The 25,997-nt window shown below is 41.0% G+C and overlaps 1 pseudogene; it reads left to right on the top strand.

The window, feature by feature from the left end:
• Nucleotides 1-350: 350 nt before the first annotated feature.
• Gm8531 lies at nucleotides 351-24,755 on the top strand (annotated as a pseudogene).
• The last annotated feature ends 1,242 nt before the right edge of the window (nucleotides 24,756-25,997 follow it).

Here is a 25,997-nt window from a genome sequence, read left to right as displayed (position 1 = left end):
CGGGGCGGCCTCCACTCCGCTCGCCTGTGACAGGGAGGGAAGACTTGTTTTGACAGCCCGTGGGGATTGGCAGGCTCCCCGGCCTCTCAGGAGCCGAGGCTCACCGAGGGGGTTCGGGCCGACCAATCCTCACCGCGGAGGGGTGTGCCCGAGCGCGAAGAATGGAATGTGTTCTGTTGCTCGGAGCCTGCCCAGCCCAGCTGGCCCCGGTACTAGGCGAGGATGCGCGCGCCAGTGTGCGCACCCACAGGCACTCAGAGTACATTTTAGGAAGTTTAGAAAGGAGACGAAAGCGGCCTGAAGGTTCAAGAAATGGGACGCGGGTGGGGTGGTTTGCGGGCGGCAGTGAGATGACGGAGGAAACACTGCAAAACAGCAAATCTGGAATAAAGAAGATGTTGAGCGAGAAGGTTAGAGTGTTTGGAGGGGTGTAGTAGTGACACTTGGCACAGCCAAGGGTCAATCACTGGCTCTCCTGCCAATCCTTAGAAGTGAAGTCCACGCACTAGGACCCTGGAGTTCCACAGTTTGTCTCGGGTTCTATGAGCGGATTCTACATTCACTCAGTAATCTGAGTCAATACAACAAGGAGTTGGGTTTAAGGGGTAGGTAGGGTAAGAGGAAGCAGAGCAACGAAAACCCTGGGAACGCCGCCGAATGAAACACAGAGATGATGGAAGCCACATAGCGACAAGGTCATTGGCAGGTTTAGTCTCTACCCTAAACCGTTCTCGACGAGGGTCCAGCCTCCTTTCTACATATAATTCTAAATCATTACATTTTGCTCCTTCCACCAAGCTAGTAACCAAGAGGAGAGCAGGGATTCGGTAGCATTAATCACACCATGAGCAAATGTAGACAATGGCTCTAAGGTCCCTGGAGAGTTGGACGACGTACTGAATCTCACTTAGATCATTAAATGCATTTAAATTACTAATTATTTCATAATTCAAGATTTTACTTCTTCCTTACGTGGCCAATAGCACCAAGAAATTTTTCAGCCCTTCAGGGCCAGAAATTTATTAAAATTCTAGCATTTTAAGGATGAGCTGGGGTGTTAGGAGTCATCTAGGGCAGCTCTTTTATTTAACAGAGGAAATGAAAGCCCAAGGACCTTGTCTACTGACTGGTTAGTACAGACACTAAAATCAGATCTGCTACCCAGTTCCTTCCAAGCTCTCTTCACTTTTTTTATCTGGCTCCCCTGGGGCTACAACCAGTCAAAATTGGATGGGGCTCTTGGGAGAATTCACATTTGACATTTACCATCTCCTAGGGAAGACTGGAAAGACTTGACTTTACCTTTTCTTTAAATATACGTGCAACCCAGAAATGAGTGTCCTCTAGATGAGAGGCCAGCTCTGGTTTTAGAAGCAACACTGCCCTCTAGTGAGATGTTGAGAACTACAACCGAAATAGCAAGCGCTTCTTCTCATAACTGTTACATAGAAAATATATTTTGTCCTCAGAAGTATAGCCAATTTTAGGCTACTGTTTTTCTGATGCTCTCTCATTATTACACCTAACTTTGTCTTTTACAGATGTCAGGGTGTCTGCTTTCTGATACTTTTGTCAACTTGCCACTTGTGAGCTGTCCTTTGAAGACTGTAAAGCTGCAGATATCTCCCTCGTCATTTTCCTATATGAGTCTTATATACCAGTGTTTCCTATCCTACAGGCTTGTGTGCCTTTATATCCATATATATTTTTTCCATACACATTTACATCCATATACCCATATATGATTATATATTTATATCCATATATATTTACATCCATAGAGCATATGGTTTGCAAAATGTTTTGTTTCCACTCACGACCGACCAGTTGCACTCCATCTTCCCTTCCTTTGCACTCGTCCCTTGTGACCTTCTGCGAGCACAAATGCACAGAAACTGCTGAAGACTCTGAGCTCTTCAGGGAGGTTGTCTAACTCACTCGGCCTTGAGAATATTGGAGTACATCTAAAGGGTCTTTCATTTCTGCTGTCTCCTGCCATAAGCTCAGAAGGCTTCTCCTGCCTGCCATTTTAAATTTAAAAATGCCCCCATGTGCCTGCTTATCTCACAGAGGCAAGAAATCAGAGCAAGAAGAGACCAAGGTCACAGTTTCCTGCAAGGGCATTCTCCTGATGCAAGAAAAACTCCCACTAAGTCCCAACTCTTACGGTTCTACCACCTCCCAAGAGAGCAAAGTTGCATGGGGTTTGGGGGACAGTCAAGATCCAAACTCTAGGAGCAATGGGGCTGGGGCTGGGCCTGCTGCAAGACATTGTCATAACCAGCATGAATGACATTGGGAGTGGAGGAACCATTTTTTAGTCTCCAGGACAATGGTGCCTGGATGGAACTTACTTATTATGAGAAACGCATGTAGCAGGAAGAACACGGGCTCTGAAATTACCATCTAGCACATATCTCTGATTCTCTTGCTTTTTAGCTGGTTGTAGCTTTCAGCAAGCGACTTCAAGCCTAATTTAAATTATGTTTTATTTATTATTTTGTGGAGAGTGGGGGGGGGGGTGTGCGCACATGCGCACCGTAGGTGTGTGCAGAGGTTATAAGATAACTTGGAGCAATTAGTTCTCTCTTCCAACCATGTGGATTACAGGAATTGAAATCAAATTGTCAGGTTTGATAAGTGCTTTCATCCAGTGAGTCACATAGAGACCTTGCAGGCCTCTACTTGAAACTTTTGATTCTTAGTTTCCTTATATGTAAAATGGAGTAGAATTCTTTACAAGGAATTATCTGGCACATAGAAAGTAGTTATCAAAATTACTCTCTCACTGTGATGTCTCAGCAATAGAGGGAGTCTTGATTTTTCTCACTGGCTATTTCTTAGGTCCAGAGTTCAGTTCTGAAGTGACTTCCCGCGATGAGCAGCGCCAAGCTGGCCTATTTGACTTTCAGCTACGTATTTTCAGCTACGCATTTTCAGGTTTATTAGACCTGGCTCGGTTTCTGCCTAGTTGTTAAGTGGAGTCTCAGATTCCGAGTTACCCCAACTCACAAGTGCTCTCAGCTTGTTCTGCTGCTGCTAATTCTTATCTTTGATTTCTTCTCTCAAGTGGGATTCTGGGATCCTTGAGTACTAGAAATCTCATCGTGTGAGAAGTGATAGGGTCATTTTTTTTTAAGCCAAAGTGATTGTTTTGTCATATTGAAACACTACAGAAATCTATCCATGAATATCTTTAGAACACTTGCTTTGGGGCTGGTGAGATGGCTAGCGGTTAAGAGCGCCAACTGCTCTTCCAAAGGTCCTGAGTTCAAATCCCAGCAACCACACAGTGGCTCACAACCATCCATATGAGATCTGATGCCCTCTTCTGGAGTGTCTGAAGACAGCTACAGTGTAATTACATATAATAAATAAATAAATATTTTTTAAAAAGAACACTTGCTTTGGTTCAGGCAGTTCTGAGAACTAGAGATACACTAACAATTAAAATTGGCAAAGTTTTGCTTACATAGAAATTACACCCTATATTTCAGAGAAACAAATAGGGGTCAGTATAACAGACCACACAATTGAATATCTCCACAGACAGGATACCCAGGTACATTCCCATTTTCCAATCTACCAATCTAGTATTGCAGACATTACTTATAAAAAAGGAAGGAGAAAAAACTGTGGGTGAAAATAATTTAGCAAGGAGATTATTAATGTAGGAACAAGAATAGGATCATAGTGTCTTAACTAAATATGTCCCTTCTCAAAGTCCTGAAAGTAGCCAAAGAACAGAATTGTCTTTGGGCAGCATACTCAACCATGCATCCCACACATACTCTAACATGCAACCCATGCATACTCTAACATGCAACCCACAATACTCTAACATGCATCCCATGCATACTCTAACATGCAACCCACAATACTCTAACATGCATCCCATACATACTCTAACATGCAAGCCACACATATTCTAACATGCATCTCATACATACTCTAACATGCATCCCACACATACTCAAACATGCATTCCACACATACTCTCACATGCATTCCATGTTTAGGCCCAAAGCAACAAGTTTAATAAGTCACAGGTTGAAGTCTCCAAAACTGTGGGGCAAAATAACCTTTACTCTCCACATTATCTTAGTTATTTAATGCAGTGTTTGAAAGCTGATTAGGATAAATTCTATGTTATCAACACAACAAATTGGTTTGTGTAAGGAAACATGTATTCTCCCATCTGCCTGTTTGGTAATACTTTAATGTGAGGGGCCTTTAAAGTTTTCTTAACAAATCCACTGACTGTGATCCAGGAGCAGTGCTGTGTTCCACCAACTCGATAGGACAAGGAAGTGACATTTGTAGGGTGATTGTAATAAAATATTATAGCAGCATAAATACACAGTAAAGAAAACCTAAGCAAAACTTAAAGATTGTTCAATTTTGGTGAAACTTTCCCTAAGATAAATTGTTGCCTATTTAAGAAATTAAGTAGGAAATTTCAGTAATAAAAACAGAAAAATCAACTAACATTTTCTCAAAGTATACATAAACTCCATTCCATGATAGGCTCTACAAGAATGAGAAATTATAGGTTGCTTGTAATAGATATAATATTCCAATTTAGTAAGGCTTTAAAGAACTGAAAACATTAAATTCAAGATATATTTTCTCAACATCTGATAACTGCTACTTCTCTCCTATGGGGGGGAAAGGCCCACTCCCTGCAGAGTGCACAAGCCTCTTCCATTAGCACAACATAGCCACTCTAATACTCTAAAGCTAAGGTACACTACCAGGAGTCAGCCAGCCATCCGGGAACCATCTGTGCATGCAGGGTAAATGTAAAACATACAGGCGGAGTGGACTCGTTTTCTGTGTATCGGCATACTTTGACAGGGATCCTGGAGTGCAAGCTCACGCCATGGCTATGTCCCTACTGATGCAGAAGCCACAGGCACATTTATGGAAAGTACTATTGAACTATGTCGAAAGGCCCTTGAGGCCTTGTTTGATTTGACAACTGGCACCTTTTCTATGTATACAATTAGTTTTTTATAAATAATAATAATGATGATGATGATGATAATAATAAAACTCTTCAAAATGAACATAAATCTGATGTCTGATGCTTTCAGTGCAAAAACAAATAAACTGATTTTCCTTCCCCTCATCCCAGGTACCCACCCCACATCTCCATATTGTACATAGGACCCCTCTAACTGTAGCCAATACATGGAGCTTATGTGTCTTTTAGCAATATAGATCCCACTGGAAGATAATATGGTTGTTTGTTTCTCCAATCATTCTTAACCTTAGGGTTTTGATAAATTACTTCTGCAGCTTCTTTATAAATCTTATTGATACATTCACCTCAAGTCTTTTAGGAGGAGTAATCATTTAAAAATGTAATAGAGGTTTTAGTTGAATAGTAACACAGTAGTAAAGTATGGTTTCTTTTTAGATTATTTTTCTTTTTTACATCTTACTTATTTGTGTGTGTACAAGGATCCTAGTGTGAAGGTCAAAAGACAGCTTGCTCCTCCTGCCATATGGGTTCTGGGGGATCAAACTCAAGTTATAAGGACTGGCAGCAAGCACCTTTACCCCATGAGCCATATGGCCAGGATGATTTCTTATATCTTTTGTGTTCTAAGTTTTCCATTATATGGCTTTGTCTGTCTATATGTTTGTCTACTTTATGAAATGAATCCCTATCTTAAAACTGAGTCCTTTCTTTAATAATAATAAAAAAAATCTGTAAGGCCAAATGTCTGGTGAAGCTGTTGGCCCACATTTGCTCTGCCATTAATCCCTGCGACAATCCTGAAGCTCCCACTCCCACTGAGTCATATGGGTCACCATGGATACAGCCGCCTCTACCCTCAGCCTGCAGCAGAGTAGCAGCAGATGTTGAACCACACTTAGCACTTGTGCCGTGCATGCTCTGTTCTATATAAAGTGTGCTGGTTAAACAGTTCAGATAGCATCACAATTGCTTGTGAGAGATTAAAAGGCATGTTTCAGGAAACACCTCGGATATTAAGCAGCAGCAAAGAGCTCAATTGACTCTATAAAGTAGCGTGATATGGACAAGCATTGCACAATGCTGTATTCCATAAAATGAAGTTGAAGAGCTCATTCTTCCAATTTTACCCTAACCAAAATGGGAGTTCAAGACCTAACCTGACAGCTTAATCTTGGCATTCATGTTAAGTTTTGTAACAACAAAAAAAAAACTTTATTATATTATTATATTGCTTTTTACATAGTAAATATTTATTCTTCCTATACTTATATTAAAATTTGATTTAAATGTGTGCATATACGGACTTGTGAGTTTTATGAGTTTTCTTGCCTAAAAGAATTATCTTTTTCGTCATACAGTAAATTCTTATGCATACTTTTGTTTACCGCTAGGTTATCAGTTCAGAGTCCCATCTAATACAAATTAATTTGGTTATAGCGACCCCATATTATGTTGTAGTGTTTATCTTTCTTCCACGTTGCAGCTGGAGGTGTGAGCATAAAGCGTGTCTACTTTCTCCACTTTATACCTCGTTGGCTTCCTAGTGCTCTCTGAAGAAAATACAAGTACTTTAGCCCATGAGGCCATGGCTACTGTCTACAACCCCGGCTTCTTCCTCTCTAGCTGATCTACTTCTCTTCCTTTAGACTCTAGGTCCTAGAATCTAGGATCATCAGATTAGTGGGAGCCCACTGAATGTAATCTCAAGCATTCATGACTTGGCTGTGTGAAATATCAAGTTACTTTTTAACCTTCATTAATACCTTTTACATTTGTTGTGCTATCTTGGTCCATCTCATGTGTATCTGCTTCTACTTTAGAATAAAATTTGGATCTTATTTGCTTTTACACAGTGTAAACGTAATGGACACATACTGAGGAGTTAATGATTTTTTTTTTCTCAAACTCTTAAACTACAGCAATGGTCTCCAAAAATGGTGGGAAGAAAATACTAGGGCTCACATTTATATTCATCTAAATATATGAATAAGTAAATTGAGATATTTTGTGTGTTCAGTGTGCAGATTCTAGAAAAGCATGTTGGCTCATTCCTGTGATCTCAGCACATTTTGTTGTTGTTGTTTTGTTTTATTGGGGGTTTTTTTGTTGTTGTTGTTGTTGTTTTGAGACAGGGTTTCTCTGTATAGCCCTGGCTGTCCTGGAACTCACTTGGTAGACCAGGCTGGCCTCGAACTAACAGCACTTTTGAGAGACTGGGTCAGGAGGAATTTTAAGTGGTTTTAAGTGCAAGTAAAGGGATTATATAATCAGCTCCATATCACAATGAGACCCTATCTCAAAAAAAAAAAGATTCTGTTGTCATTCTCACTTTGCCATATGTGTGTGTGTGTGTGTGTGTGTATGTATGTATGTATATGAGAGAGAGAGAGAGAGAGAGAGAGAGAATTGGGAGATGTAAGTGGAGCATATTTTTGGAAGAGATTCAGAGGTTCCAAGAAAAGAGATTGACAACTGCACATCTTTGCCTGGTTTGTTAGCTCAGTCAAATTAATTTTAAAATTATAGTATATAAACTAAAATAACCCAGAATTGAGGAACTGTTTAAACATCACTGTAAAGCTTCATGTATCAGGGACAATTCTGGTGAATACTTAAAATCTGGCAAATGGTTTTAGGCTAATCGTGGTAGTATGTGCTTGTCTTGAGTTGTTTTCTAGTGTTGTGAAGGACATCATCACCAAAAGCAACCTGGTGAGGAAAGGGTTTGTTTCTGCTTAGATGTCCCAATCACAGTCCATCATGAAGGAAGTCAGATCAGCAGCTTGAGCGAGAACTTAGACACAGGAACTGAAGCAGAGGCCATGGAGGAACACTGCTTACTGGTTGTTCCCCATGGTTTCTTCAGCCTGCTTTCTTATATAACCCAAGACCACAACAAAAGGATGGCACTGCCCACTGTACACAGGGCCCTCCCATAGTGACCATTAATCAATAAAACGCCAATAGACATGCCTACAGACCAATCTGACGGAGGCATTTTCTCAGTTGAGGTTCCACGATGACCCTGTGTCAAGCTGATGGAAGCAAAATAGCCACCACGATGCCTATAAACCAAGAAAGAAACAAGCAACTCAGACAGACTTGCAAGTGTGAAAGCAGCCTGGTTACATTGTGAGTTCCAGGACAGTCTGGACTACTCCATGAGACTTCATCTGCAAAGGTGTGAGTGCAGAGGTGCCCCAGCAGTTTTTAAACCATTCATACACTGGGTTACTTTAGTTTAAACTGTATGGTGTTATTTTAAATTTGTTTAATTTGACTCACAAACTAAATATGAATTGGAGCTGTCAACTTAATGTTCTGGAAACACCAGTTTTTCCCTTAAAATACCTTAATATTTTTACCAGTAGAACCAATAGAATGTTCTGTTCTGTTCTGTTCTGTTCTGTTCTGTTCTGTTCTGTTCTGTTCTGCTGGTAACTATATCTCTCTATGTAGCCCAGGCTGGCCTGGAATTTACTATGTAATCCAGGCTGGCCTTGAACTTGTGGCAATCCTCCTGAATCAACTTCTCAACTGCAGTTCACAATACACCAGCTATATTATGTAATATATACAAAAGACAAAACCCTCAAAACAATAGTTTAACCTATAGATAAGGACCTGTACCTCTGAAAATAGCTGAAGATCTTAAAAGGACATTGTCATAGTATACTAGCCAATGAAGCTATTTTCATTACCAAGACAATGTTTGCTTCATCTTAAAACACTTTAGTGTAGGACTTTAAATGCATACATACTACTATAGAGAAATATGTGAATAACAGATACATGATTGAAAGATAAGAAAAGATAGACAGACAGCAGAGAGACAGACAGATGGATGACAGACAGATAGGGTATGTATCCTCAAAACCCAGTGATTATATAAACAAAACATACAGAAATCTCTTTGGAGCATGCTCACTTTGTTATGTCAAAGTCGAGTACCATAATGGAATGAAGGTGGAGGTGTATCACCAATAGCATGGAACTCCTTCCTGTTGGGTTACCCTGCCTCCTCTCCCACACTCACTGGCATACACCATTGTAACAATTCACATGAATAGCAACTTCAGTTAAGTAAAGGAACTATTCACCAAGCACACTGAAAATGAAGGGAATTTCCTTACAGAAAACTAAGCTACAAGCAACGATGGGAAGGGATCATGAGAAAGAGGAGTCAAGGAGAGTAAACAAAAGAAGGCAAAAATCTGATGAGAAAAAAACTGGTACCTCCCAGAGGGATTGGCCAGTAATCAGGGCATCCCTAAGAAGTTCTCCTACTCTAACAGCCATTGTTCGTGTCTACCATCTATAAAGGACAAAACCAAAAAGGTAAAGAAAAGCTTTCAATTATGAATCCATAATCAAATGAGCTGAAAACCCAGACAAAAATAAGATTTAAAATAACCTAAGCAAAAAATAAAAATTGTAGATCAATTGATTGATTAACCCAAATTGAATTAAATAATGCCACAGAATAGGGCCAAAGAAGCAAGCAATATAAGCTGAGGTTTAGTGACTCATTTGTAAACAAGGCAATTCATAGTGCTCCATCAGCCAATCAAGGCTGTACTACTCATTTTTAAATTCATTTACTTTTTTGCTTTGTTAGCTTTACTTGATAACGGTGAGAACCCTCTCTCTTAATTTCTGCACTGTAGATAGTTTTTCTCTATTCACAAGGATATATATTCAGAAAAAAAGAAAGAGAACTGAGGATCAATTACTAAATGCTGGCTTTCCTTGCACTATCTAATTTACTGTTTGTAATAGTTTCATACAGCAAATGCTGTCACCCTTATGTGGAGGATGGAAAACATATGTTCTACAGGTTTTTCAAGAGCACACAGCAGAGATAAAACCCTGAGTCTACGAATCACTATATAGCACTCTCTGGTCTAAAACCAAGCCCAAGCTGTGTTGATGAGTGATGCTCCCCCACAGACTTAAATGGTACCCTTGAATTCTGGTTGTTTGCAAAAAACATTTAGCACTTCAAGAAGCTCAGCCTTACATGAGTTTAGACACAAAATGTGATGGCAAATGCAGAGACACAACAAGAAGCTCCTCTGCCGAAAGCAAGGTAAGGTGCTTATATGTCCTTTCTTTTTACTTTCAGAAGTCCTTTCCTTTCTACCACATGCAAGTCTTAGTAAATCTTTTTTTCTTTATTTTTTTTAATTAATCATTCCATTTGCTTACATCTCAAATGATATCCTACTTCCAGGTTACCCCTCCACCAGCCCCCCCATTCCACATCTGCCCTCTCCCCTCCCCTTTGCCTGTATGACAGTGCTCCCCCACCCACCCACACTCTCCCACCCCACCAGCCATTGGTTTTCTGTTCAGGAAAATTTCCCCTGTGCCATGTGTTCAAGGCTCTTCCCCACTTTCTCTTCTATTAGATCCAGTGTATCTGGTTTTATGTGGAGGTCCTTGATCCACTTGGACTTGAGCTTTGTGCAAGGAGCTAGGAATAGATTAATTTGCATTCTTCTACATGCAAACTGCCAGTTGAACCAGCACCATTTTTTTTTTTGAAAATGCTGTCTTTTTTTCTATTTGGTAAAAGGTTCTTCAGAATCAAGGGAAGAGGGGTTTATTTTGGCTCACACATTCAGATGGACTTCAACTCATCACAGCGGGAAAGGCATGATAGTGAGAACAGTTATAGGTGTGGTACGGGGAGCATGTGATGGCAAGTCTTCATATAGCACATTCTGATAAGCAGAGAACGCAAGACAAAACAGGAAGCAAGGGTAACTCTCAAAGACCTGCCAGCCAGACCCCACCTCCTGAAGGACAGCACTCGAGGACCTAGTGTACAAACACATTAGAGCATTTCACATTCAAACCATGTCATCGGGTGAAGATCATAGGAACTATGTATGATGAAATGGGGTCAGTCTGCAAACCTAGAGAAGAGGGGACATTCCTTTACACCTCTCTCTCCTCTCTCTCTTCCCCAACCCCCCTGCTGTTCTCATGAGAATTAGGTGCATTCTATTTCTGATTAATTCTATCAGATCTTGCTCTGATTCCTTACTTTTGTCTGCTCCTCAATTAGAAGGCACTCTCAAACCTCAAACAAGGCTACTTTCTTCTACAGACTAATTTTACCTTAAAAGTGTGTCTGTATTCCAGCAAAATCACACAGACCTAGGCCTTTGGATGTGATTCCTTGACAGACAGCCATGCTGCTGGACTAAAATCCCTCTACATTCCAGTTGCCAGATACACTATACTTTGTAGAGTTTAGATGTCACAGTATTAAATTATCAGTTTTATGATCCCAATAGTCACTCTTTCCTCATAATTACTAAGGAACCTTCCCTAAAGACAACAAAATTTAATTTTAATTTCTCTGTGAATTACCCCATTTCTATCATGTTTTCCTTCAACCTAAAACAAGCAATAATAACCGCCTAAATTGTATGAAGAAAAAAGTCATTCAAAAGAAATCAACTCACTTTAGTACATACTTTGGTGAGCCAGCCACATTGCTTCCCCAGCACTGAGCCCAAGTTCTAGGAGTGTTGACTGAGGTTGGTTGACTCCCTTTCCAGAAACTTCCATCATTTAAACAGCACCATTTTGTCCACAGTCAAGTCTCTTCCAAAGGAACAGGCCCAAATCCAATGAGTGTGGGTGGATACAGAAGGCAACAAAGAGAAGACTTAAAATACCAGGTCTAAGGAACAACCCTGAAAGGTCACTCCATGCCTGACTAAGGCTTTGGTGCAACCACAACACCATTCAATTGGTCTAGCCAGCCTTGTTTCCCCTACTCCTCTTAAGTGCTGTTCCCAGGGCCCAGGGCCAAAAACAATAAAAAAGTTTCCTATATGCAAAGGTCACAGTCTGTTTCCTGAGAAACCCAACTTGCAAAACTCACCAGTATGAATTTTCTTTCTAAATGCCAAGCAGTTATATATATAATACACTGTGATAATAAAACATGACGGCTATAAACAAGTGTTCCCTGATATCATTTTATGCATAAAAAAGTTATATTTAGTGAAGGCTTCAACTATCCCATATAGTACCTTTTTAGTAAAAATAGCAACCCTGTTGGATGTACAGAGCTCTGAGGTAACATGAGTAGAAGAACAAGGGCTGCATATCAGCCACTCACTTTGGCCGGATTTCCTTGTGCACAATGCTACACAATGCCCTATCTTCAATATAAAATGACAGTGGGTAGCAGAGCAATGATCACCCACCATTCAGGAAAACTGCAGGTGCTAGAGGAGCATGCAAATGATAATTCAACAAATGTTCATAGATAGGTCCTTAAAATATCAGGAAGAGACATATTTCTATAGATTAGGTAATATTTTCAAAGTGCCTAAGAGTATAAGAAGTATGACCCAAGAGAGTCATAAGACCCAGGAAAATACCTCATGCATCAAATTGAAGGACAAGATGAAAATGGGAAGAAATTACAAGACAGCAAAGTTGGTCAAGAGATGAAAGCAGTTGGTGTACAATGAAAAGGTGAATCAAGCGCCTTATACTGAGCCTTTGACTTAATATGTTCTTAGTAATAACTCTTCCTGTGGAGTCCTGCTTTTACATGTGCTGTTTGTGATATATAGTGGATGTACTACTGTTCAAAGAATTCTGAAGGTAAAATGTTCCTAAACATAAAGTCTTTCGGCAAAAGGCAATCAAAATCACATATACATTACTCAAGCTGTGCTTCTTTAAATGACTAAAAAAGAGTAGGTTGCCAGAGCATCTGCCAGAGACATCTTGGTTCCTGGATCCTGCCAAGACTAGTCTGCAGAGGCTCCAGACATCCGGACACCTTCCCTGCCAGAGGAGAGGTGTCCACCCCGCCCAGGAGGACTTTGCCGGAGCATCCGCGGGAGCGAGATCCCGCCAAGACTAGTCTGCACAGGTGAGAGTGTGGACTACAGAAGCTAACAGCTTCTGGGACAGGCCCTGATTCGGGCCTTCATCTTCTGCCAGGAGGCAAATCCAATCAACAGATATCTGTGCACCTTCTCTGCAAGAGGAGAGCTTATCTGCAGAGAGTGCTCTAACCACTGAAACTCAGGAGAGAACTAGTCTCCCAGGTCTGCTGGTAGAGGCTAACAGAATCACGAAAGGAACAAGCTCTAACCAGAGACAACTATAACAACTGACTCCAAAGATTACCAGATGGCAAAAGGCAGATGTAAGAATCTTACTAACAGAAACCAAGACCACTCACTGTCATCAGAACCCAGCACTCCCACCTCAGCCAGTCCTGGGTACCCCAACAAACCCGAAAAGGTAGACCCAGATTTAAAGGCATATCTCATGATAATGGTAGAGGATATCAAGAAGGACTTTAATAACTCACTTAAAGAAATACAGGAGAACACAGCTAAAGAGTTATAAGTCCTTAAAGAAAAAGAGAGAAACACATCCAAACAGGTGATGGAAATGAACAAAACCATACTAGACCTAAAAAGGGAAGTAGACACAATAGAGAAAACCCAAAATGGGGCAACGCTGGAGATATAAACCCTAGGAAAGAAATCTGGAACCATAGATGTGAGCATCAGCAACAGAATACAAGAGATGGAAGAGAGAATCTCAGGTGCAGAAGATTCCATAGAGAACATCAGCACAACAATCAAAGACAATGCAAAATGCAAAAAGATACTAACTCAAAACATCCAGGAAATCCAGGACACAATGAGAAGACCAAACCTACGGATAAGGATAATAGGAGTAGATGAGAATGAAGATTTTCAACTTAAAGGGCCAGCAAATATCTTCAACAAAATTATAGAAGAAAACTTCCCAAACCTAAAGAAAAGAGTTGCCCATGAACATACAAGAAGCCTACAGAACTCCAAATAGACTGGACCAGAAAAGAAATTCCTCCCGACACATAATAATCAGAACAACAAATGCACTAAATAAAGATAGAATATTAAAAGCAGTAAGGGAAAAAGGTCAAGTAACATATAAAGGCAGGCATATCAGAATTACACCAGATTTTTCATCAGAGACTATGAAAGCCAGAAGATCCGGGACAGATGTTATGAAGACACTAAGAGAACACAAATTCCAGCCCAGGTAACTATACCCAGGCAAACTCTAAATTACCATAGATGGAGAAACCAAAGTATTCCATGACAAAACCAAATTCACATATTATCTTTCCACGAATCCAGCCCTTCAAAGGATAATAACAGAAAAAAAAAAAAAAACAATACAAGGAGAGAAACCACATCCTAGAAAAAGCAAGAAAGTAATACTTCAACAAGCCTAAAAAAAAAAGCCACAAAAACAGAATGCCAACTCTAGCAACAAAAATAATAGAAAGCAACAATTACTTTTCCTTAATATCTCTTAATATCAACGGAATCAACTCACCAGTAAAAAGATATAGACTAACAAACTGGCTACACAAACAGGACCCAAAATTCTGCTGCTTACAGGAAAATCATCTCAGGGAAAAAGACAAAAACTACCTCAGAGGGAAAGGCTGGAAAACAATTTTCCAAGAAAATGGTATGAAGAAACAAGCTGGAGTAGCCATTTTAATATCTAATAGAATCGACTTCCAACCCAAAGTCATCAAAAAAGACAAGGAGGGGCACTTCATACACATCAAAGGTAAAATCTTCCAAGAGGAACTCTCAATTCTGAATATCTATGCTCCAAAAGCAAGGGCAGCCACATTAATTAAAGAAACTTTAGTATCTTATATCTTGGGAATCCTAAGTTTTTGGGCTAATATCCACTTATGAGTGAGTACATATTGTGTGAGTTCCTTTGTGATTGAGTTACCTCACTCAGGATGATGGCCTCCAGGTCCATCCATTTGCCTAGGAATTTCATAAATTCATTCCTTTTAATAGCTGAGTAGTACTCCATTGTGTAAATGTACCACATTTTCTGTATCCATTCCTCTGTTGAGGGGCATCTGAGTTCTTTCCAGCTTCTGGCTATTATAAATAAGGCTGCTATGAACATAGTGGAGCATGTGTCCTTCTTACTGGTTGGAACATCTTCTGGATATATGCCCAGGAGAGGTATTGCTGGATCCTCTGGTAGTACTATGTCCAATTTACTGAGGAAACACCAAACTGATTTCCAGAGTGGTTGTACAAGCCTGCAATCCCACCAAGAATGGAGGAGTGTTCCTCTTTCTCCACATCCTCGCCAGCATCTGCTGTCACCTGAATTTTTGATCTTAGCAATCTGACTGGTGTGAGGTGGAATCTCAGGGTTGTTTTGAGTTGCAATTCCCTGATGATTAAGGATGCTGAACATTTTTTCAGGTGCTTCTCTGCCATTCAGTATTCCTCAGGTGAGAATTCTTTGTTCAGTTTTGAGCCCCATTTTTAATGGGGTTATTTGATTTTCTGGAGTCCACCTTCTTGAGTTCTTTATATATATTGGATATTAGTCCGCTATCTGACTTAGGATAGGTAAAGATCCTTACCCAATCTCTTGGTGGACTTTTTGTCTTATTGACGGTGTCTTTTGCCTTGCAGAAGCTTTGGAGTTTCATGAGGTCCCATTTGTCAATTCTCGATCTTACAGCACAAGCCATTGCTGTTCTATTCAGGAATTTTTCCCCTGTGCCCATATCTTCGAGGCTTTTCCCTACTTTCTCCTCTATAAGTTTCAGAGTCTCTGGTTTTATGTGAAGTTCCTTAATCCACTTAGATTTGACCTTAGTACAAGGAGATAGGAATGGATCAATTAGCATTCCTCTACATGATAACCGCCAGTTGTGCCACCACCATTTGTTGAAAATGCTGTCTTTTTTCCACTGGATGGTTTTAGCTCCTTTGTCAAAGATCAAGTGACCACAGGTCTGTGGATTCATCTCAGGGTCTTCAATTCTGTTCCATTGGTCTACTTGTCTGTCGCTATACCAGTACCATGCAGTTTTTATCGCAATTGCTCTGTAGTACAGCTTTAGGTCAGGCATGGTGATTCCACCAGAGGTACTTTTATCCTTGAGAAGAGTTTTTTCTATCCTAGGTTTTTTGTTATTCCATATGAATTTGGAGATTGCCCTTTCCAATTTGTTGAAGAATTGAGTTGGAATTTTGATGGGGATTGCATTGAATCTGTAGATTGCTTTTGGCAAGATAGCCATTTTTACAATGTTGATCCTGCCAATCCATGAGCATGGGAGATCTTTCCATCTTCTGAGATCTTCTTTAATTTCTTTCTTCAGAGACTTGAAGTTCTTGTCATACAGATCTTTCACTTCCTTAATTAGAGTCACGCCAAGGTATTTTATATTGTTTGTGACTATTGAGAAGGGTGTTGTTTCCCTAATTTCTTTCTCAGCCTGTATATCCTTTGTGTACAGAAAGGCCCATCTAAAGACTGCCATATCCAGGGATCCATCCCATAATCAGCTTCCAAACGCTGACACCATTGCATACACTTGCAAGATTTTGCTGAAAGGACTCAGATATAGCTGTCTCTTGTGAGACAATGCCGGGGCCTAGCAAACACAGAAGTGGATGCTCACAGTCAGCTATTGGATGGATCACAGGGCCCCCAATGGAGGAGCTAGAGAAAGTACCCAAGGAGCTAAAGGGATCTGCAACCCTATAGGTGGAACAACAATATGAACTAACCAGTACCCCGGAGCTCTGGAGTCTAGCTGCATATATATCAAAAGATGGCCTAGTGGGCCATCACTGGAAAGAGAGGCCCATTGGACTTGCAAACTTTATATGCCCCAGTACAGGGGAACGCCAGGGCCAAAAAGGGGGAGTGGGTGGGTAGGGGAGTGGTGGGGGAGTGTATTGGGGACTTTTTGGATAGCATTGGAAAAGTAAATGAGGAAAATGCCTAATAAAAAATTAATTATTAAAAAATTAATTAAAAAATTTTTTAAATTAAAAAAAATTTTTAAAAAGAAACTTTAGTAAGCTCAAAGCACACATTGCACCTCACACAATAATAGTAGGGGACTTTAACACACCACTTTCATCAATGGACAGATCATAGAAACAGAAACTAAACAGGGACACAGTGAAACTTACAGAAGTTATAAAACAAATGGATCTAACAGATATCTACAGAACATTTTATCCTAGAACAAAAGGATATACCTTCTTCTCAGCACCTCATGGTACCTTCTCCAAAACTGACCATATAATTGGTCACAAAACAGGCCTCAACAGATACAAAAATATTGAAATTGTCTCATCCATCATATCAGATCACCATGGACTAAGGCTGATCTTCAATAATAACATAAATAATAGAAAGCCAACATTCACGTGGAAACTGAACAACACTCTTCTCAATGATACCTTGGTCAAGGAAGGAATAAAGAAAGAAATTAAGGACTTTTTGGTGTTTAATGAAAATGAAGCCACAACATACCCAAACTTATGGGACACAATGAAAGCATTCCTAAGAGGAAAACTCATAGCTCTGAGTGCCTCCAAAAAGAAACTAGAGAGAGCACACATTAGCAGCTTGACAACACACCTAAAACGTCTAGAAGAAAAGGAAGCAAATTCACCCAAGAGGAGTAGAAGGTAGGAAATAATCAAACTCAGGGGTGAAATCAACCAAGTGGAAACAAGAAGAACTGTTCAAAGAATCAACCAATCAAGGTGCTGGCTCTTTGAGAAAATCAACAAGATAGATAAACCCTTAGCCAGACTCACTAAAGGGCACAGGGAAAGCATCCTAATTAACAAAATCAGAAATGAAAAGGGAGACATAACAACAGATCCTGAAGAAATCCAAAACACCATCAGATCCTTCTACAAAAGGCTATACTCAACAAAACTGGAAAACCTGGATGAAATGGACAAATTTCTGGACAGATACCAGGTACCAAAGTTGAATCAGGATCAAGTTGATCATCTAAACAGTCCCATATCCCCTAAAGAAATAGAAGCAGTTATTAATAGTCTCCCAGCCAAAAAAAGCCCAGGACCAGACGGGTTTAGTGCAGAGTTCTATCAGACCTTCAAAGAAGATCTAATTCCAGTTCTTCACAAACTATTCCACAAGATAGAAGTAGAAGGTACTCTACCCAACTCATTTTATGAAGCCACTATTACTCTGATACCTAAACCACAAAAAGACCCAACAAAGATAGAGAACTTCAGACCAATTTCCCTTATGAATATCGATGCAAAAATACTCAATAAAGTACTTGCTAACCGAATCCAAGAACACATCAAAACAACCATCCATCCTGACCAAGTAGGTTTCATCCCAGGGATGCAGGGATGGTTCAATATACGGAAATCCATCAACGTAATCCAGTATATAAACAAACTCAAAGACAAAAACCACATGATCGTCTCGTAAGATGCTGAGAAAGCATTTGACAAAACCCAACATCCATTCATGATAAAAGTCTTGGAAAGATCAGGAATTCAAGGCCCATACCTAAACATGATAAAAGCAATCTACAGCAAACCAATAGCCAACATCAAAGTAAATGGTGAGAAGCTGGAAGCAATCCCACTAAAATCAGGGACTAGACAAGGCTGTCCACTCTCGCCCTACCTATTCAACATTGTACTTGAAGTCCTAGCCAGAGCAATTCGACAACAAAAGGAGATCAAGGGGATACAAATTGGAAAAGATGAAGTCAAAATATCACTTTTTGCAGATGATAGGATAATATATATAAGTGACCCTAAAAATTCCACCAGAGAACTCCTAAGCCTGATAAACAACTTCGGTGAAGTAGCTGGATATAAAATAAACTCAAACAAGTCAATGGCCTTTCTCTACACAAAGAATAAACAGGCTGAGAAAGAAATTAGGGAAACAACACCCTTCTCAATAGTCACAAATAATACCTTGGCGTGACTCTAACTAAGGAAGTGAAAGATCTGTATGATAAGAACTTCAAGTCTCTAAAGAAAGAAATTAAAGAAGATCTCAGAAGATGGAAAGATCTCCCATTCTCATGGATTGGCAGGATCAACATTGTAAAAATGGCTATCTTGCCAAAAGCAATCTACAGATTCAATGCAATCCCCATCAAAATTCCAACTCAATTCTTCAACGAATTAGAAAGGGCAATCGGCAGATTCATCTGGAATAAAAAAAACCGAGGATAGCAAAAACTCTTCTCAAGGATAAAAGAACCTCTGGTGGAATCACCATGCCGGACCTAAAACTGTAGTACAGAGCAATTGTGATCAAAACTGCATGGTACTGGTATAGCGACAGACAAGTAGACCAATGGAACAGAATTGAAGACCCAGAGATGAATCCACACACCTATGGTCACTTGATCTTTGACAAGGGAGCTAAAACCATCCAGTGGAAAAAAGACAGCATTTTCAACAAATGGTGCTGGCACAACTGGCGGTTATCATGTAGAAGAATGCGAATTGATCCATTTCTATCTCCTTGTACTAAGGTCATATCTAAGTGGATTAAGGAACTCCACATAAAACCAGAGACACTGAAACTTATAGAGGAGAAAGTAGGGAAAAGCCTTGAAGATATGGGTACAGGGGAAAAATTCCTGAACAGAACAACAATGGCTTGTGCTGTAAGATCAAGAATCGATAAATGGGACCTCATAAAATTGCAAAGCTTCTGCAAAGCAAAAGACACCGTCTATAAGACAAAAAGTCCACCAACAGATTGGGAAAGGATCTTTACCTATCCCAAATCGGATAGGAGACTAATATCCAATATATATAAAGAACTCAAGAAGATGGACTCCAGAAAATCAAATAACCCCATTAAAAATGGGGCTCAGAGCTGAACAAAGAATTCTCACCTGAGGAATACCGAATGGCAGAGAAGCATCTGAAAAAATGTTCAACATCCTTAATCATCAGGGAAATGCAAATCAAAACAACACTAAGATTCCACTTCACTCCAGTCAGAATGGCTAAGATCAAAAACTCAGGTGACAGCAGATGCTGGCGAGGATGTGGAGAAAGGGGAACACTCCTCCATTGTTGGTGGGATTGCAAGCTTGTACAACCACTCTGGAAATCAGTCTGGCGGTTCCTCAGAAAATTGGACATAGTACTACCGGAGGATCCCGCAATACCTCTCCTGGGCATATATCCAGAAGATGTCCCAACCGGTAAGAAGAACACATGCTCCACTATGTTCATAGCAGCCTTATTTATAATAGCCAGAAGCTGGAAAGAACCCAGATACCCCTCAACAGAGGAATGGATACAGAAAATGTGGTACATTTACACAATGGAATACTACTCAGCTATTAAAAAAATGAATTTATGAAATTCCTAGGCAAATGGATGGACCTGGAGGGTATCATCCTGAGTGAAGTAACCCAATCACAAAGGAACTCGCACAATATGTACTCACTGATAAGTGGATATTAGCCCAGAAACTTAGGATACCCAAGATATAAGATACAACTTGCCAAACGCATGAAATTCAAGAAGAACGAAGACCAAAGTGTGGACACTCTACCCTTTCTTAGAAATGGGAACAAAACACCCATAGAAGGAGTTACAGAGACAAAATTTGGAGCTGTGACGAAAGGATGGACCATCTAGTGATTGCCATATGCAGGGATCCATCCCATAATCAGCTTCCAAATGCTGACACCATTGCATACACTAGCAAGATTTTGCTGAAAGGACCCAGATATAGCTCTTTCTTGTGAGACTATGCCGGGGCCTAGCAAACACAGAAGTGGATGATCACAGTCAGCTATTGGATGGGTCACACGGCCCCTTATGGAGGAGCTAGAGAAATTACCCAAGGAGCTAAAGGGAACTGCAACCCTATAGGTGGAACAACAATATGAACTAACCAGTACCCGGGAGCTCTTGTCCTTAGCTGCATATGTATCAAAAGATGGCCTAGTCGGTCATCACTGCAAAGAGAGGCCCATTGGACTTGCAAACTTTATATGCCCCAGTACAGGGGAACACCAGGGCCAAAAAGGGGCAGTGGGTGGGTAGGAGATTGGGGGGGTGGGTATGGGAGACCTTTGGGATAGCATTGAAAATGTAAATGAGGAAAATACCTAATAAAAAAAAAGGAAAAGAAAATAATAGCCAGAAGCTGGAAAGAACCCAGATGTCCCTCAACAGAGGAATGGATACAGAAAATGTGGTACATTTACACAATGGAGTACTGCTCAGCTATTAAAAACAATTAATTTATGAAATTCCTAGGCAAATTGATGAATCTGGACAGTATCATCCTGAGTGAGGTAACTCAATCACAAAAGAACTCACATGATATGGACTCACTGATAAGTGGATATTAACCCAGAAACTTAGAATACCCAAGATACAATTTGCAAAACACATGAAATTCAAGAAGAAGGAAGACCAAAGTGTGGACACTTTGCCCCTTCTTAGAATTGTGAACAAAACACCCATGGAAGGAGTTACAGAGACAAATTTTGGAGCTGAGACGAAAGGATGGACCATCTAGAGACTGCCGCACCTGGGGATCCATCCCATAATCAGCCTCCACACACAGACACTATTGCATATGCCAGCAAGATTTTGCTGAAAGGACCCAGATATAGCTGTCTCTTGGAAGGCTGTGCCGGGGCCTAGCAAACACAGAAGTGGATGCTCACAGTCAGCTATTGGATGGAACACATGGCTCTCAATGGAGGAGCTAGAGAAAGTACCCAAGGAGCTAAAGGGGTCTGCAACCCTATAGGTGGAACAACAATATGAACTCAGCAGTACCCCCCAGAGCTCGTGTCTCTAGCTGCATATGTAGCAGAAGATGGCCTGGTCAGCCATCATTGGAAAGAGAGGCCCATTGGTCTTGCAAACTTTATATGCTTCAGTACAGGGGAACGCCAGTGTCAAGAAGTGGGAGTGGGTGGGTAGGGGAATAGGGGGGAGGGTTTGGGGGACTTTTGGGATAGCATTGGAAATATAAATGAATAAAATACCTAATAAAAATGTTTTAAAAAAATAAATAAATGAAGGAAAAGGTAAAAAAAAAAAAAAGCAACAGTGGGTTTGGGAACTTCTGATTTCAAATACTGAACAAATGCCTGGTTGAGCACACAGAGCTAAGCTCATATTTCCTGCTTTTCTATATCAAATTATTGTTAATGAATAATAAATGAAAAACTTGTTAATGAAAAAACAAAACAAAAAAAACGAAATGTAAATGAAGAAAATACCTAATAAAAAAATTGGAAAAAAAAAAGCATAAAACAGAAGCATCCCAGAATTAAAGTCTACAAGGTTTCCATGCTATAAAAACTTGACAATTGCATACATAACTTTTGGATGCATGTAATTTCTGCTTTATACATTTTATCAAAGAAATGGGTTGCTTTTCCAACACTGATTTGAACATAGGAGGCTTTATGGTTGCCCTGCAGCCCTCAACTGGGCTTGGGGTTTATGGGATCTGCGGCTTCCCATGTCTTAGATTCCTAATTCTCTTTGTATTGGGGCCTCCTGGCTTGCTGTGTGGGTGCGACATTCGCTTCCTTTCTTCCACCAGGGAATTTGCGTTGAGGGTGGGCTGCTGCCTGTTTCTATAGCTGGCTTTTGTTTTCCAAGGCTCTTCAGCCCACAGGCGTGATTCCTAGGCAATTCAAAACCAAGCACTTTTACAATGAAGTTAACACAAACTGGGAAGTCTCCAGAGCAAGCGAGAGCCTGGCTGGCCAGCAGAGGGTGCTGGTGCACAAGAAGGGAGGTTCGTAAGGCCAAGCAGACAAGGGATCCCTGCCTGGCCCAACCTCAACAGGGGGAAAACCAAGACACTCCAAACCCATCATCCCCTCTGCCTGGCGCCTGGCAAATTTCAGTTTTAGATGACCCAGAGAGAACTGACCTCTACTTTGCCATTAAATTTCTTTCTTACCCTTAACGTTTGTTTTGTTATATGTTTAACGTGATTTTAAATTTATTTTAGTTTTTTTTAAAAAGCTTTCTTTTTTTATTATTACTCATCTATAATACGATTTTCTTCATTTTTTTTTTGTGCAATTGGATTTATTTCACCTTCGGCCGTCTGCTCTCTCAATTTCAAATATTTTTCAATTTAATTTTTTAAATTAAAAATAAAAGAAAGAAACTTTTAGGGAGAAGATACGAGAAGATGGAAAGATCTCCCAGGCTCATAATTCAGTAGGATTAAGATAGTAAAAATAACCGTATTACCAAAGCAATCTACAGATTCAATGCTGTCCTCAGCAAAATCCCAACACAATTCTTTACAGACCTTGAAAGCACAATGTTCAACTTCATGTGGAAAAACAAAAACCTCAGGATAGATAAAACAATCCTGTGCAATAAAAAAGGCTTCCAGAGGTGTCACCACCCTGATTTCAAGCTCAGCTGCAAAGCCAGAGTCTGGAACAAGCTCTGCACCATGTGCTGAGAAAAGTAGCAATGGTAGGCTTTCAGGGGCAAAACTCAGTTTTGCCTGGAAAAAGTTGCGTACTTTCTCTAATATTTACCTTTTTAAACTCTTCTCTAGTCTAAGGCCAGAAACTGCTGGCGTCTGGCGATTAACACCTGCTGATTAGCAGTGGGGAATTAAGTTAAAAAAATTGATAGCTCTGGCTCTTTGTTCTTTTCTCACAGGCCCCTCCCGGCTCCAGGGCTGGACTCATAGTTCGGTAACTCCTTGTGAGCCGCGTTACCAAAGAGAAAAGAAAAGAAGAAAAAGAAATCGCTGTCGAATGATATTCTGCTGTACTCATAGATTGGTGTCTAAAGAAGAGAGGATTCCTCCAGCAACTGATGGAAACAGATGTAGAAACCCACAGCCAAACATTAGGCAAAGCTTGAGGAATCCTTCAGAAGAGGAGGAGGACTATCCTAGAAACCAAACGAGACAAAGACACCACAAGAAAACCCACAGAATCGCACATTTGCGGGTCCCGGTGTATAGCGTGCCGCAATCACGGCTAGCCATCTGTAACTCAACAACGGCGCAAAGATGCCTACCCTGGGCCTGGGCACCTGAAAGTCCCCTTCTGGCCAGTGACTGAGGCTGTGAAGGTTGCGTAGGGTATCGCCACGCCACATTGACTGCTCTCAGGGGCACCAGAATGAGAAGGAGGTGGGAGTGGTCCTCCAGGAGAAGCTCAAGGAGAAGGTGGTGACTCGCCAGGACCTCTTCACCGTCATCGTGCTGTGGTGCACGTTCCACGACAAGAGCATGGTGAAAGGAGCCTGCCAGAAGATACTGAGCGACCTGCAGCGGGACTAGCTGGATCTCTGTCTTACTCACTGGCCCACGGGCTTCAAGCCTGGGCCCTACTCTTTCCCACTGGAAATATGATTCCTAGTGACAGTTGGCTATACAACAGCTAGTCGATGAAGGTTTGATAAAAGCAATCGGTGTCTCCAGCTTCAACTCTCTTCAGATTGAGAGGATCTTGAACAAACCTGGCTTAAAATATATGTCGGCGGTGAGCCAGATCGAGTGCCACCCGTGCCTAACTCAGGAGAAGCTGACTGAGTACTGCCGACAGACATCGCGTCGGCATACAGTCCCCTGGGTTCTCCTGACAGGCCCTGGGCCAAGCCTGAAGACCCGTCTCTCCTGGAGGATCCCAGGACCAAGGCAATTGCAGCCAAGTACAATACAACTACAGCCCAGGAGCTGATCCGGTTCCCCATTCAAAGGAACTTGGTAGTGATCCCCAATCTGAGACACCAGCTCGCATTGCTGAGGACTTTAAGGTCTTTTGACTTTGAGCAGAGCAGCGAGGACATGACCACTCAGCTACAACAGGAACTGGAGGGTGTGTGTCTTGATGAGCTGTGCCAACCACGAGAATGAACCCTTCCACACACAAGTCTGAAGCTGCAAAGCCCTGCTCCTCCCCAAGCGACTTACACCTGTTCATCTGCCCTTGCAGGTGTTCTGTGTCCTGTGTCCCTCGCCCTGGGTGGCACATTGCAAACCTTCCAGCCTTTCTTGGTCTTTCTTATTACCTACCTGGAGGTAAGAATACTAGAACCCTTTCCAACCAAAGAGAAGCAAGATTGATAGCCCAAGTTGTGCCACTAACACTTAAATTTGAGTGCTTAGAACTGTAATCCTATAAGTCAGACTTCTTGCCTCAAATAAAAACTGCTTTTGTGGAAGAAAAGAAAGAAAGGAAGAGAGGGGGGGAAGGGGGCAGGGGGAGCAGGGGCTGCCTGACTCTTTTCCTGTCTTTTGCCTTTTGTGACCCTTTTCCTCAAACTGGGTTGGCTCATCCGGCTTTACTATGAAAGGAAGTGTCTAGTCATATTGTAACTTTCTTACACCATGTTTGGTTGCTATTCATAGGAGGCCTGCCCTTCTCTGAATAGAAGAAAGAGGAGATGTGGTAGGGGAGGGGCAAAGGACTGTGGTGGGGATGTAAATAGTAATAAAATTAATAATGATGATAATAATAATAATAAAAGCTCTCAGGACAAAAACAAGACCGGTGTCTTGTTTTACCTTACCAACAAGGAGCCAAAGCCCAGCAGTGAGCCTCATTAATCTCTATTGTCTAAAGTTTAAAAAGTCAAATGATGGGTGTGGTGGTTTGAAAGAAAATGGGCCCTTAAACTCACCAAGAGTTTTGGTGAATCCACTATTGTCCGAGCAGATTCAGTGTAGTTGAAAGAAATGTATCACTGGGGGTGGGCATTGAGATCTCAGATGTTCACCTAGGGCCAGTTGGCATTCTCACATTCTGATGTCTGCCACTCAGTTGTAGAACTCTTGGCTTCCTCTCCAGCACCATGGCTGCCTGTATGCCACTATGCTACTATGTTACAGGTCATGATGACAACAGGCTAAGCCTGTGATCTGTAAGTCAGCTCCAATTAAATGCTTTCCTTTATAAGACTTGTCGTGGTCATGGTGTCTTGTCACAGCAATGAAACCCTAAGACAATGAGGATTACAGGTAAAGTGCACAGTGGGGTGAGGGGTCACTAGTGAATTCATTATCTTAACCTACAAGTAAGTCTTGAGTTCCTACCTCACTCTGGGCAGCAGGCTCTGTTTTCTGCCTCTCTGTTTCTTCCCCTTCCATCTCTCTCATTAGGATCTAGCTGTGTTACTCA

Source organism: Mus musculus, chromosome 1 (genome assembly GCF_000001635.26).
Source record: "Mus musculus strain C57BL/6J chromosome 1, GRCm38.p6 C57BL/6J".
NCBI lineage: Eukaryota > Metazoa > Chordata > Mammalia > Rodentia > Muridae > Mus > Mus musculus.
This window is presented reverse-complemented; position numbering and strand designations above follow the sequence as displayed.